This window comes from Mesoplodon mirus (assembly GCF_964341445.2).
Source record: "Mesoplodon mirus genome assembly, chromosome: 4".
NCBI lineage: Eukaryota > Metazoa > Chordata > Mammalia > Artiodactyla > Ziphiidae > Mesoplodon > Mesoplodon mirus.
Genome location: NC_138979.1, coordinates 63089488 through 63102866, shown reverse-complemented (window position 1 = coordinate 63102866; position 13379 = coordinate 63089488). Strand labels below are relative to the sequence as shown.

Below are 13379 nucleotides of genomic sequence, written 5' to 3'. Positions count from 1 at the left end.
ACTCTGCCAACTCCTACTGTAGAGTTATCCTCGCTAAATTTTGTTATTGTATCCTTACTGTTTTTTTTACTAGGTACCTCTTTCTCTTGCAATTCCTATAGACTGGTAATCAGATCAAGAAGCTTGATCAGTTCAGGTTTGATTTTTTTTCCCCCAGATTTTGTACCTACTTCCTATGTGGTGGCATGTGATTCCACAGGAATGTCTTCTTGTCCTTTTTTCATGAAGTTAGCAGCCATTGATCATCACTGCCTAGACTCATTTGATTTCATCAGTGGTTGCAAAACGATGTGTTATTTTTTTCATTCATTCTTCATTTATGAGCTGAAATACATCTACAGAGAAACACTGCTTCATCAACTATTATACTTTGTTACCCTAGGTAAAAATAGGAAAGGCAGGATAAATGCTTGCTTCTTTTATTTGCCAGCTTTCAAAATAATGAGGTGGTTCCCTAGTACACTCCTACGATGACAATGAGGAGTGTTTTTTTTTTTGAAGTATCATTTGAAACTCACAAATTTAAATATATTTGCTGTTTCAATCCACTGCAGTTATTGATCCTAAAATTGTCTCTCTTTGGCTAGTGAGAACCTTTTCAAGTTGACTCCTGAGTTCTGACATGCCTTTAGTAATCTCAAGGTATCAGAATCTCAGCTGCCTCCCTGTTTCTTCCTGTGCAGATGATGAGATCACACAGGTCTTCAGCTGTCAGTGACTTAGCCTCACCCACTTGTATTCGGAGGGTCACAGACATGCCTAGTCTTCTAGTTTTGTTGTAGATGTTATCCATGGGTCTTTGGCTTTGCATTCCTATTTTATCTATTTTTAGGGGGAGATTTGAGGAGTTCCAAAGCTATGATGCCATTTCTGGCCAAGAAGGAATAAGAGGGTCAAAAATTATACTTCTGTCATAAACAACTAGAAACCTGGACAAACTACTGGAAACAACTGTTGTCAGACAATGGAAAGCAGGTAGTGCAAGACTGTGATACTTGATAAAAGGGTAACAAATGAAGTGAGCCCTAAACAAAGGGAGGGATATACATATTCATGGACTGGATTATGATACTGTTAAGATTTAATTCTCTCCAAGTTGACATACAGATTTAAGGACATCCCAATTAAAATCTCGCAGAAATTTGCAGATCTGACTCTAAAATTCATATGGAAATGCAAAGGACCTAGAATAACCAAAATAAGCTTGAAAATGGCAGAATTGGAAGACGTATACCACCAGTTTCAAGAGCATTATAAAATTAGGGTAATCAAGACAGTATGGTTTTGGCATAAGAATAGGCATATAGATCCATGCCACATAATAGACTCCAGAAACAGACCCTCAAATACACATAGGCAATTGATTTCAATAAAAGTGCTACAATAACTCAACAAATGGTGCTGGGACAACTGAATTATTCATGTGGGGAAAAAAAAAACCTTGGCCCTTACCTCACACCATATACAAAAATTAACTGAAAATAAATCATAGACCTAAACATACTAGCTACAACTATAAAACTTCTAAAATCAGAGAATCTTGGCAACCTTGGGGTAGGCAAAGAAAGATTTCTTATATAGGACACAAAAAGTATGAACCATAAAGAAAACATTTCATAAATAGAACTTCTGAAAATTTTAAATCTTTAAGCTCTTCCAAAGATGATGTTAAGAAGATGAAAAAGTAAGCCACAGTTTGGGAGAAAATGTTCGCAGTACATACATCAGACAAAGGTCTAAAGTTCAGAATATGTATTTTTTAAAAACCTCTGATAGACAACTCAATAGGCAAAAGAGATATTTCACAAAGGAGAATATATTAATGGCGAATAAACACATTAAAAGATGCTCAACGTTCATTATCACAGAAATGTAAATTAAAATCACAATGACATACCATTTACAAACCCAATAGATTGGCTAAAATTAAGAAGACTATCAATACCAAGTGTTGCCTAGGATATGAAGCAACTGGAATACTCACGCATTGCTGGTCAGTTTAAAACGCTACAACTACTTTGGAAAAGAGTTTGGCAGTTTCTTTTTTTTATAAATTTATTTATTTATTTATTTATGGCTGCGTTGGCTCTTTGTTGCTGCGTGCAGGCTTTCTCTAGTTGTGGCGAGCAGGGGCTACTGCATTGCAGCTTGTGGGCTTCTCGTTGTGGTGGCTTCTCTTGTTGCGGAGCATGGGCTCTAGGCACGCAGGCTTCAGTTGTTGTGGTTTGCGGGCTCTAGAGCACAGGCTCAGTAGTTGTGGCACACGGGCTTAGTTGCTCCGTGGCATGTGGGATCTTCCCGGACCAGGGCTCGAACCCATGTCCCCTGTGTTGGCATGCGGATTCTTAACCACTGCACCACCAGGAAAGTCTTGGCAGTTTCTTATAAAGCTAAAAACATACCTACCATACTATCCAGCAATTTCACGCTTAGGAATTTGCTCAGGGAAAATGAAAATACATGTCTGCCCAAAAATTAGTACACTTAAAAAATAAAAAAAAAACTTGTACACTAATGTTCATAATAGCTTTAATCAGAAAAGTCTCAAACTAGAAACAACTCAAATGTCCAGGAGCATGTAACTGGATAAATAACTTGTGGAATATTCATAAGCTGGAATACAACTCTGCAATAAGAGATAATGAGCTACTGTAACATGGGTGAATCTCAGAAACATACTAAGTGAAAAAAGCCAGACACATAAGAGTTCATAAGAGTTCCCATAGCATTTACACTATTTTACAACTCCACTAACAGTGCACAAGGGTTCCAATTTCTCCAAATCCTCATAAACATTTAGTATTTTCTGTTTTTGTTGTTTTATAGTAGTCATCCTAACTGATGTGAGATGATATCTCCTGTGGTTTTAATTTGCATTTCTCTAATGACTGGTGATGTTGAGCATCTTTTCAAGTACTTGTTGAAGATTAGTTATTATTCAGCTTCCCAAACCGGTAGCAGTACATGCAGCAAGAATAATTACCTTTCTCTAGCCATAAGAATCAGACCCAGGGGCTCTTTCTATAAGTTACAGTAACAGAGAGATCCAGTCATCCTTTAGGCCAAAAGATTGCCTACAAAGTACACTGCAGAAGCGGGTACTCAAATATATTGAGCCAAAGGCTTATTTTACAGTTGAAATAGATGTCTGTTGTTTTGTACCTGCCCAGCACACATTTTTCCTTCTTCTGGGAACACATCTTGATTTTCCTTTGGGAAATCGCCTCTCCCTTATTCACAGCCCATGTGATTCAGACAAGACTACTTTCTTGCCTGGCCCAGAACCAGGGGAGAGGAGGTGACTCAGGCCTTGCCTGTCAACATATCTAATTGCTTCTGACCAAGGTGATTAGTTTATGGATAAGCATGTGATATAAATTTTAAAAATCCAAGTAAGTCCTGAGATTGTTGCTAAAAATGGGAAGGAGGAACACTCTTTCCGTTAGGATTGTAAGGATAAAAAAAGCCTGAAGTTGCCAGGGACCACGAGGAGAGATCCTCCCTTAGAGGAAAGCAAAGCTGAGAGATAAAGACAGAGATAAAGAGACACATAGCTAATGATACTGTTTGAGCCCCTGGGTTCAGTGGTCCCAGGGGCCACTCCTACCCCTGGACATTACAGTTCTACGAGGCAATAAGTGATTTTGTTTAAATGAAACTAAACTGGGTTTCTGTTATTTGCAACCTAAAGAATTTAATTAATATGTGGATTAAAGCAAACATAATTTACTTTTTAAGAGTTCAATTATCTATCCAGATTTCCCTGTCCAACTGCCACACCATTTTCAAAACTCTACAATTCTCATTTAACAACATACTAATTAACTAATTTTTAAAATTTTACTCTTACTCAATGTCTCAGCAGTATTCACCATAGCTGACCCCTTTTTCCTTTTTGAAACACAATTGCTTTGGCTTCTATGACCCCACACTCTTCCTAGCTTTCTTCCTACCCCTGACAGCTCCTTCTATGCCACCTCCTTTGCTATCTTATTCTCCTCAAGCTCCTCTTTCTATTGTTCATTTTTTATCCCCTCCCCAGGCTATCCTCACCACATCCACAGTCTCAATTACTATTTAAATGCCTATGATTCCCAAATCATATCTCTAGTGCAGACCTCCCTCTGACCTTCAAAGAACCAGAGGCTGTTAAACAGTAAAGAGGACATGTGGAACTGACATCTCTGCTTGAGTGTCTCAAAGACACCTCAAATTCCAACTGTTCAGAACTAGAGCCGTGGTCATCACACACACCCAGCTGCCAGGCTGGCTCTTCTCTGGAGTCCCCTAACCACAATGAAGGATGCTACCTTCAGTTGAGCTGCATTAGCCAGAAACCTGGAAGTTTCCCTTCACACTGCTCTCTCCTACTCCCATTTCTAATCTGCCACTAATTACTGATTTTAGCTTTAAATATCTCTTCAATCAATCCATTTCTTTTTATCCTAGTACAAGCCACCATTTTCTTGATTTACTAACTAGCCTCCTAAAGTATCTTCTTGCCCACCCCGCCTCTTCTCTACACTACTGTGAGAAGATCATTTTTATCTAAAAAACACAACTGGCCCTGGGACTTCCCTGGTGCTCCAGTGGTTGAGGCTCTGTGCTCCCAATGCAAGGTGCCTGGGCTTGAAGCCTGGTCAGGGAACTAGATCCTGTGTGCTGCAACTAGAAGCCCATATGCTGCAACCAAAGGAGCCCGCATGCTGTAACTAAAAGATCCTGCATGCCGCAACTAAAAAAGATCCCACACATGGCAAAGAAGATCTCGCGTGACAAAGTTTTGCTGATCTACCTTAATTTACTTTTCCTCAGGACTCAGCCTTAAAGCAATCTTACCTCCCTGGGAAACCTTTCCATATCTCTACTTTTAACATAAAAAATACGCATATGCATACTTTTAGAGTATCTAATATGTAATGGAAAATAAAAAATACACATATGCATATTTTTAGAGTATCTATTAAACAGATACTCTAAAAATTAAACACTATTTCAAAGTAAAGAGTAGATCCTCTTTGAAATGCAGATGGCCAACAGGCACATGAAAAGAGGCTCAACACCACTAATCATCAGGGAAACGCAAATCAAAACCACTATATCACCTCACACCTGTCAGAACTACTATGATCTAAAAGAACACAAATAACAAATGTTGGCGAGATGTGAAGAAAAGGGAACCCTTGTACACTTGGTGGGAACGTAAGTTGGTGCAGCCACTGTAGAAAACAGTATGGAGGTTCCTCAAAACACTAAAAATAGAACTACCAGGCTTCCCTGGTGGCACAGTGGTTGAGAGTCCACCTGACAATGCAGGGGACACGGGTTTGTGCCCCCGTCCAGGAAGATCCCACATGCCGCGGAGCGGCTGGGTCCGTGAGCCATGACCGCTGAGTCTGCGCGTCCGGAGCCTGTGCTCTGCAATGGGAGAGGCCACAACAGTGAGAGGCCCACATACCGCAAAAAAATAAAAAAATAAATAGAACTACCATATGACCCAGTAATTCTACTCCTGGGTGTATATCTGAAAAAAACAAAAACACTAATTCAAAAAGAAACATGCACCCCAATGTTCATAGCAGCATTATTTACAATTGCCAAGATATGGAAGCAACCTAAGTGTCCATCAAAAAATGAATGGATAAAGAGGATGTGGTGTACATATATATATATATATATATATATACACATATATATACACACATACATACAATGGAATACTACTCAGCCATAAAAAATAGTGAAATTTTGCCATGTGCAGCAACAAGGATGGACTTGGAGGGTATTATGCTAAGTGAAATAAAGTCAGACAGAGAAAGACAAATACTGTATGATACCACTTACATGTGGAATCTAAAAAATACAACAAACTAGTGAATATAACAAGAAAGAAGCAGACTCAGATATAGAGAACAAACTAGTGGTTACCAGTGGGGAGGGGGGAGGGGGCTATACAGCGGTTGGGGAGTGGGAGGTACAAACAATTAGGTATAAAATAAGCTACAAGTATATACTGTACAGCACAGAGAATACAGCCAGTATTTTATAATAACTATAAATGGAGTATAACCTTTAAAAATTGTGAATCACTATATTGTACACCTTTAACTTATATAATATTGTAAGCAACTATATTTCAATTTAAATAAATAAATAAATAAATCTAAGGAGATTAAAAATTCAGCTCTTCAGTTAAACTAACCACGTTCCAAAAGCTCAACAGGCATAGGCACATGTGACTACTGCTACCATACTGGACAGTAAGGATTTCCATCATCACAGATATTTCTGTTGGGTTGTGCTTATCTATGCTAACACTCATTTAAAACCAATTTTTTTTAATGGTAAATTAAAAAAAAAAAAAAAAAGAGTAAGTCCTGTTCTCTCTGTCCTTCAGCCACCCAGTTACCCTCCCTGAGCAACCACTGAAACCAAGGTCTTGTAAAGCCTCTATATAAACAAGCAGATATGCATACATGATATATTTTATCTAAATTATACACATACATAGTTTCCATTTCTGTGGATAATCTTTTTATATCTTTTGCCCATCTTAAGTTGAGTTATAATTTACTAATTGAATTGTAGACATTCTTTATATAATCCAAGAAATGAACACTTTGTCTTGACTTGAATTTTTTTGGTTTGTCATTTTTTTTCTCCTTTTTTAAAAAAACCTTTATGGTATTTTCTCCATGCAGAAAACTTTGATTTTTTAATGTGGCAAACATTATCAATTCTGGGTTTCTGGGTTTTTATATCTGATTTAGAAAGGACTTCTACTCCACTTTAAAAATTTTCTAGTTTGGTTATGGATTTTATTGGACATACCAAAGTTTTCCACTTTTATATAGTCAGTATCTCTTGATCTTTTCCTTGGTAATTTAGAAAATCCTTTCTAAGTTTCTAACTCATGAAGTTAGTACACAAATTTATATAAGTACCTTCGCTCAGACCCTGTTTGATTTTTGATCTCCTAAGGGGTACCTAAGTTTGACGTGGTCATTGGTTTCTCAGGCATATAAGACAGGATTTATAAAACCTCTTCATTCATTTACATTTATCCCCCCCAAAGATTTACAGTTGTAACAACAATGATTCTACAAATGACTGAATTTAGTTTTCATCAAGAAATAATTAAACTATAATCCTTATCAAACCAAGTATATCCACACTGTTCACAGTTGACATTAATTTCTGATCTAGTTCCTGAAGTATTAAATACAGCACTTCCGTTGCATTCATTCCTAGTGGCACTTCGGCCATGTTATATCAGCACCACAGGCATCTTTTTAAACTTATAGGTTTTAGATTTCACAAGTAGTAGTAATTATAACAGTGCGGTGAACCAGCTGAGCTAGGTATAATGCCACCTCTTGCTATTTCAGTACAGCTTAGACAACACTATGTTACATTAAAAGCAGAATCAAGACAACATGGCAAGGCTTTTAAAAAAAGAGAAGGGTCACAATTCAGAGTCCTATTTCTCAGTTCTCTCTCTTCCATTATTAAAAAATGTGTGTGACAAAAGCCCAAATGCAAAAAGGAAAGCTTTCAGCTTCTAAGAAATAACAAAGCTTTCCTTAACTTTAATTTATGGGGCCTACTGTAAGTTTTCTGCATAAACTGACTAAATCAATCCGAAAACATTTATTTATAAAAAGAAAAAAAAATGCAGTGGGACGTTAATTCTTTGTCAGTTTGGAAAGGATGTTCTCTGCATAAACCACATTTCTCAGGCATGCCCTCCTCAAATGCTCCATCAGCAGGAATAAAAATAAAAAGAAAGCCTTTTCAAATTAAGAGTACAACATTAAAGATAAGCAAGCTATAATCAGAATTTTCTATGAACTATAACCAGGATAAGAAGGAGACCCAGAGCTTAACAAGAAAAGGCTCTATTTAGGGCAAAGGGCATTGGTTAAAAAATAATAGTAATAAAAGGATCCCAACTACCCTGCACCAAAGAGATGGTCAGAAAATTTACATATACAGCAATAGGAACAAAAGCTATTTTCATAAGAATCTTGGTGGATTTAGCAAATTTGAGACAAACAGGTTGAGTACACATGGTAGGACCTGACTAATAACAAAACACACATATTTAATTGGTAAACTTAGATTGACCAAATGCCAAATAAAATTACAGAGAAATTTAAAAGTCTGATACATGAAGAATACCACAGTGAAGGCAGGGTCATTCACAAACATTTACAGGTGCTTCTACTACATTGTAAGAACAGTGCAAGGTAAATGGGATTAAAAGATAAATATGACTGTGAGAACTCACGTACTAGTGAGGAAAATAACATGAAGCAGAGAAGGGGGAAAAAGTCCTTCTAGACAGTGAGGACAGCAAATACAAATGTACAGAGCAGTAGAGGACTATGACATGAACAAGGAATGTAATATAATCTAGTTTGGCTACAGAAAAGGATGAAATTTTGTTGTAGAAATTTAGACAACCCAAGGTCCAGGGTTTCTTAATCTAAATTAAAATAGAATACAATAAAAGGTTTATATCCTCTAACAAAATCCATTAAAACAAAACTCATAAGATTTTTATGCAGCATATATGTGCAATTAATTAATGCTTTAATAAATAACAAAAAAACCCCGATGTAAACAGCTCATTCCAGGGCAGCCCAACATGTAAAATCAGCAGTAGTCTGCTCTTCTCTCTGCCCTCCTCCAAAAGTACACTTCTGAGGAAGAATTTTAAATGACCAATTTCCAAACTTGGAGGGGAAGCAAAGCTAAAGATCGTAAATCCTAAGTTATCTAAAGAAACTCAAGGGAAGGGGAAACAACCGCTAGTTGTGAGCAGGAAGGTAAGGCTAGGATTCTTCCTGCCAAACAGGACCGTAGCCCAGGAAGGGAACCAACATCAGCAGGCAGCCCAGGGATGAACTGTAAGAAAAGGATAGTGTTAGGACAACTGGTCATCCATATGGAAAAAAACATTGGGTTCCTACATCACACTATACACAAAGATAAATTCCAGAAGGATCAGAGACAGAAATGTGAAAAACAAATGAATATGAAAATATTTCTGTGGAAGCATTTCTGAAACAAGATAATAGCACAAAACACAAATAAATACATTGATAAATCCATCTACATAAAAACTAGAAACTTACATACAGCTAAAGCCACCATAAACTAATTAGAATATGCCAACCACACACTGGGAGAAGAGATTTGCAACCCACATACTAGTCCATGGTAAAGGACTAGTATCCGGAATACATAAAGGTCTAACATTGATAAGTAAAAGACAAACAAGCTAATGGGAAAATGGGCATGGGACATAAAAAGCAACTCACAGATGAGGAAACCTGAGTTGCCAATATGAAAAAATGCGAAAGCTCATTATAATCAGAAAAATAAAAATTTAAAACATGAGATCCCATTCCACATCCATCAGATTAGCAACACTGAAAAACTTTTATTATAGGGCGTTTCAAGCACATATGAAAATAGAGAGAACAGTAAAACGAACACTGTGGACTCATCCCCCAATCCAACAGCCATTCATTCATAGCCAATCTTATTTCATCTGTAGTTCAACTGCCAAATAATTCTGAAGTGAATCCCAGGCATCACAGCACTTTTTTCTGTAAATATTTTTGTTATATCCTTAAAAGATGGAGGAAATTTTTAAGTCACATTTATTGAAGTATAGTTCACATACAGTAAAATCTACATTTTTGTAATGTACAGTTCTATGAGCTTGACAAACAAACACAGCAGAACATCAGGTAGAGGGAATGATACAGTAGGCCCTCTTGAGTTGGCTTCTTTTACTTGCAAAATGCATTTAAGATTCATCCATGTTGCTGTGTGTATCAGCAGTCATATATTTGTATTGCTGAGAGCACTGCCTGGATGTACCACGGTTTTGTTTATACATTCACTGATTGAAAGACTTTGGGTTCTTTCCAGTTTGGGGTGATAAATAAAGCTGCTATAAGCATTTATGAACCAATTTTCATGTGAAAGTAGGTTTTTATTCCACTTGAGTAAATATCTAAGGGTCTTTATTGCTAGGTCATATGGTAAGCATATATTTAACTTTACAAGAAACTGCCAAATTCTTTGCCTCGTGCCTGTATGATTTTGCATTCCCAACAGCAAAGTGTGAGAACTCCATCTACGCTGCATCCTTGCAAACAGTTTGTATTGCAGCTTTTGTTTGTTTAATCTTGGCCATTCTAATAGACATATAGTGGTATCTCACTGGAGTTTAAATTTGTATTTCTCTAATCAATGCAATTGATTTCAGTAAGAATTGACACAAACGTAGAGAAACATTAAAGACTGGTTAAAGCTGGGTGCAAGGTATTTTATTTTTTTCCCTACGTTTTTCTATTTGAAATATTTTCATAATAAAGTATCTTTAAATAACCCTTAAATCTTCCTTTATAATTCCTTATAAATGGCAAAAACAAGATTATTTAACTTCACTACCAATACGTGCCTTGAAGAGATCATCCTTTTTCAAATAATAGCCGGCAAATAGTCTTTTGGGAGAGGTAACTGGTAATCTACAGAATGGGCCAGAATGTCACAAAATCAACACAAATTTTTCAATTTTTTTATGTACTAACTAATGTTCAGTACTAAAACTTCCTTAAATAGAATCTAACCTTAATTAGTGTGATAAAATGTTACTATGGAAATTTAGTCTTCAGCTTGATATTTTATTTTCATTTTTTCCATAATATTTGTTATTTAATGATGACATGGAGACCACGAAGTATACAAAGTGTTGCATTCTGTATAAACCAAAACTGCTTTCTCTCCTTACTAACATCACTCTTAGTGTTGTACTTTTCACAACAGAACTCTCTTAAGTCCTGAGCTTGTTTACAGAATATGATCTTAATAAAACTCATTTCAGAAGAAAATTAACTCTATTCCTGAACTGTATATATTTAAGTATTTACTGCTCCAATGGTTATACTGCATCTTTGTATCTACTCTCTACCTAATGAAACATTTATTCTGAAAAATAAAACATGAAATCAGCTTGTTTAAAAGTGAATCAATTCTGTCCCTCCTCAATAATAAGACTGGCAAAGACCCACAGGATAAACTCTCACCATTTATCCTGGACCTTCCTATAGATTTTTACTCTTACTACCCTTCCTCCAATGGAGGAAAAATGAGAAGGAATACTTGTGTAAAATGTATCTTGCCTTAAACTCTACTATATACTTCCACACTACATGTAATAAAAACTATTTTAGAAACTTCAATTAACATTTACTCAACTACACTGAATATTACACCCTTGAAGATGTGCTGCAATAAGCCTAAGTAGTTTTGGGGGCTTTTTTTTTCCACTTCAAATATCATACCTCATTTCAGTACCTCCTATCTAGGTACTGAAAATGGCTTCACAGACATGCCTTAAATTCACACATAATCCAGACTGGTTAGTAAAGCATCATCTTCCCGAACTACAACTACTGTTAAATGGGTAGTTAAATCCAATGACTCTGTCCCTCAACCCATTAGACCAGGGGACACCTAACACAAAGTGGGCCCATCCACAGGCTGGTCTGCATTCTAGGGACATTCTAGGTGCTGGGGATGAATAGAAAGGGAAGGATTCAAATGTTACTTGCTCAGAGGAGAGGGTAGGAGGAATCCAGAGCAACTCCTAGTTTTCCAATTTGAGTAATCAAGAAAATGGTGGTACAAAAAGAAAAGAAATAATTGGAGAGCAGGTTTTAAAAAATTGATGTGAAACTTACATATAGCAAAGCACACAAGTTTACAGTTTGATACATTTTACACACACACACACACACACACACCATCATCCAGATCAAGATAGAACACATCCAGGATCTAGAAGTCTCCCTCGAACATGATCTCTCTTAGTCAATAATGTCCCCACCTTACCCACTGCCAAAGGTAAATACTACTCTGATTTCTGTCACCATAGATTAGTTTTGCCTCCTCTTGAATTTAAGTACTCTTTTGTATCTGGCTTCTTTGGTGGGAAAGTATTTTTATGTATGTATTTCTGGGAAGCACGGGAGGTTGGGGTGATATTAAGTGGGGATGAGGAAGATATAAAGTTGGTTGATTATTTTTCATATTTATTAAACACCTAATATGTGTTAGTATCTACATTAAGCACAGAGAACCAGGTAAAGAGGGCTTGGTACCTATCCTAAGGGACTTAAGATCTAGAGAAGGAGACAGGTAAATGAGTAATTACATCAACTTACAAGCATTCTAAGAGCAGGATGGTCATGGTGCCAAGGGGAACACAGGACAGGAGTGGCTCTCTTTGCCTAGGGAGGTCATGTAAGACTACAATAAAGACTGAGTTGGAAAAAAAAAAAGCTGAAAGATTTGCTGTTGATAATCTGCAGTTGGGTGATGGATGCACAGGGGTTCATTATATTATCCTCTCTACTTTTGCGTATGTTTGACAATATCTATAATAAAAAGTTTAAGTTGTGTCTTGAAGCATGAATAGGAGCTAATCAATATGACAATGAGACAAGAGCATGCCGGGCGGAGAAATTTTAAAAGCAAAGGTGAGAAGGAAAACTACAGTTTTCATGGAATCACAAGTCATTGAGGGAGTGTAGGAGTTAAAGACAGAAAAGCCAGGCAGGGGCCAGATCATTAAAGTCCTTGCATTCTACCTAAGAAAGTTTGGCTTTATCCTAAGGCAACTGGAAGCCACTGAAGCAACCATAAGCAAGAGAATGATCTGATCAGATTTGTGTTTTAGAATGATCACTCAGATACCAGTACAGATAAGAGAAGAAAATAAGAAAATAAGAGAAATGATTGGTGGGTGGTTACTTAAATAACTCTGGCAGGAGATAAAGAGGGCCTAAAATCTGTAATTATTTCAAAATAAAATTTTAATTAAAAAAAGAAGAGAAATATGAGGGCCTAAATTGAGGTGATGGTAATTAAGATGAAGGGAACATGACTGTTAAAGATATTTTGTTTTTAAATATAATTTATTAAAAATTAGCCTGTGATTCTTCATCAAGCTGAATGATTTAGCATAAAGGACTGCATTCCATAGCAATGGTCAAACTGAATTCTGGTGAACATTTTTCTATTTAAAAATTCTCCACTTGGCCGTGCAGCAATTAACAATATTTTCCCACAGTACTTCCCCCTTATAAGGGGTTTCAGTTCCACTAAATAAAAGGAATCAGAGTAAGTTGACTTAGAAGTGCTAACACCTTGGCAGGTGTTCCATTAGAGAGCCCGACGTCCTCACTGTAAACAGCAGAATTTTAGGTACTTGGTAGACCAGAGTAGGATAGCAGTGACAATAGGGAGAGTTCAGCTGAGTGCCACTGTGCAAACAAGTCAATAGCCAAAGACCAATA

At 36.8% G+C, this 13379-nt stretch overlaps 1 protein-coding gene across 1 annotated transcript in view; it reads right to left on the bottom strand.

Annotated features, from left to right (window-relative positions):
* Positions 1 to 13379, bottom strand: part of REC114 (REC114 meiotic recombination protein) — a gene marked incomplete at its 5' end in the record, with an annotated part of 112716 nt that overhangs the window by 32014 nt on the left and 67323 nt on the right. The window lies entirely within an intron of this gene.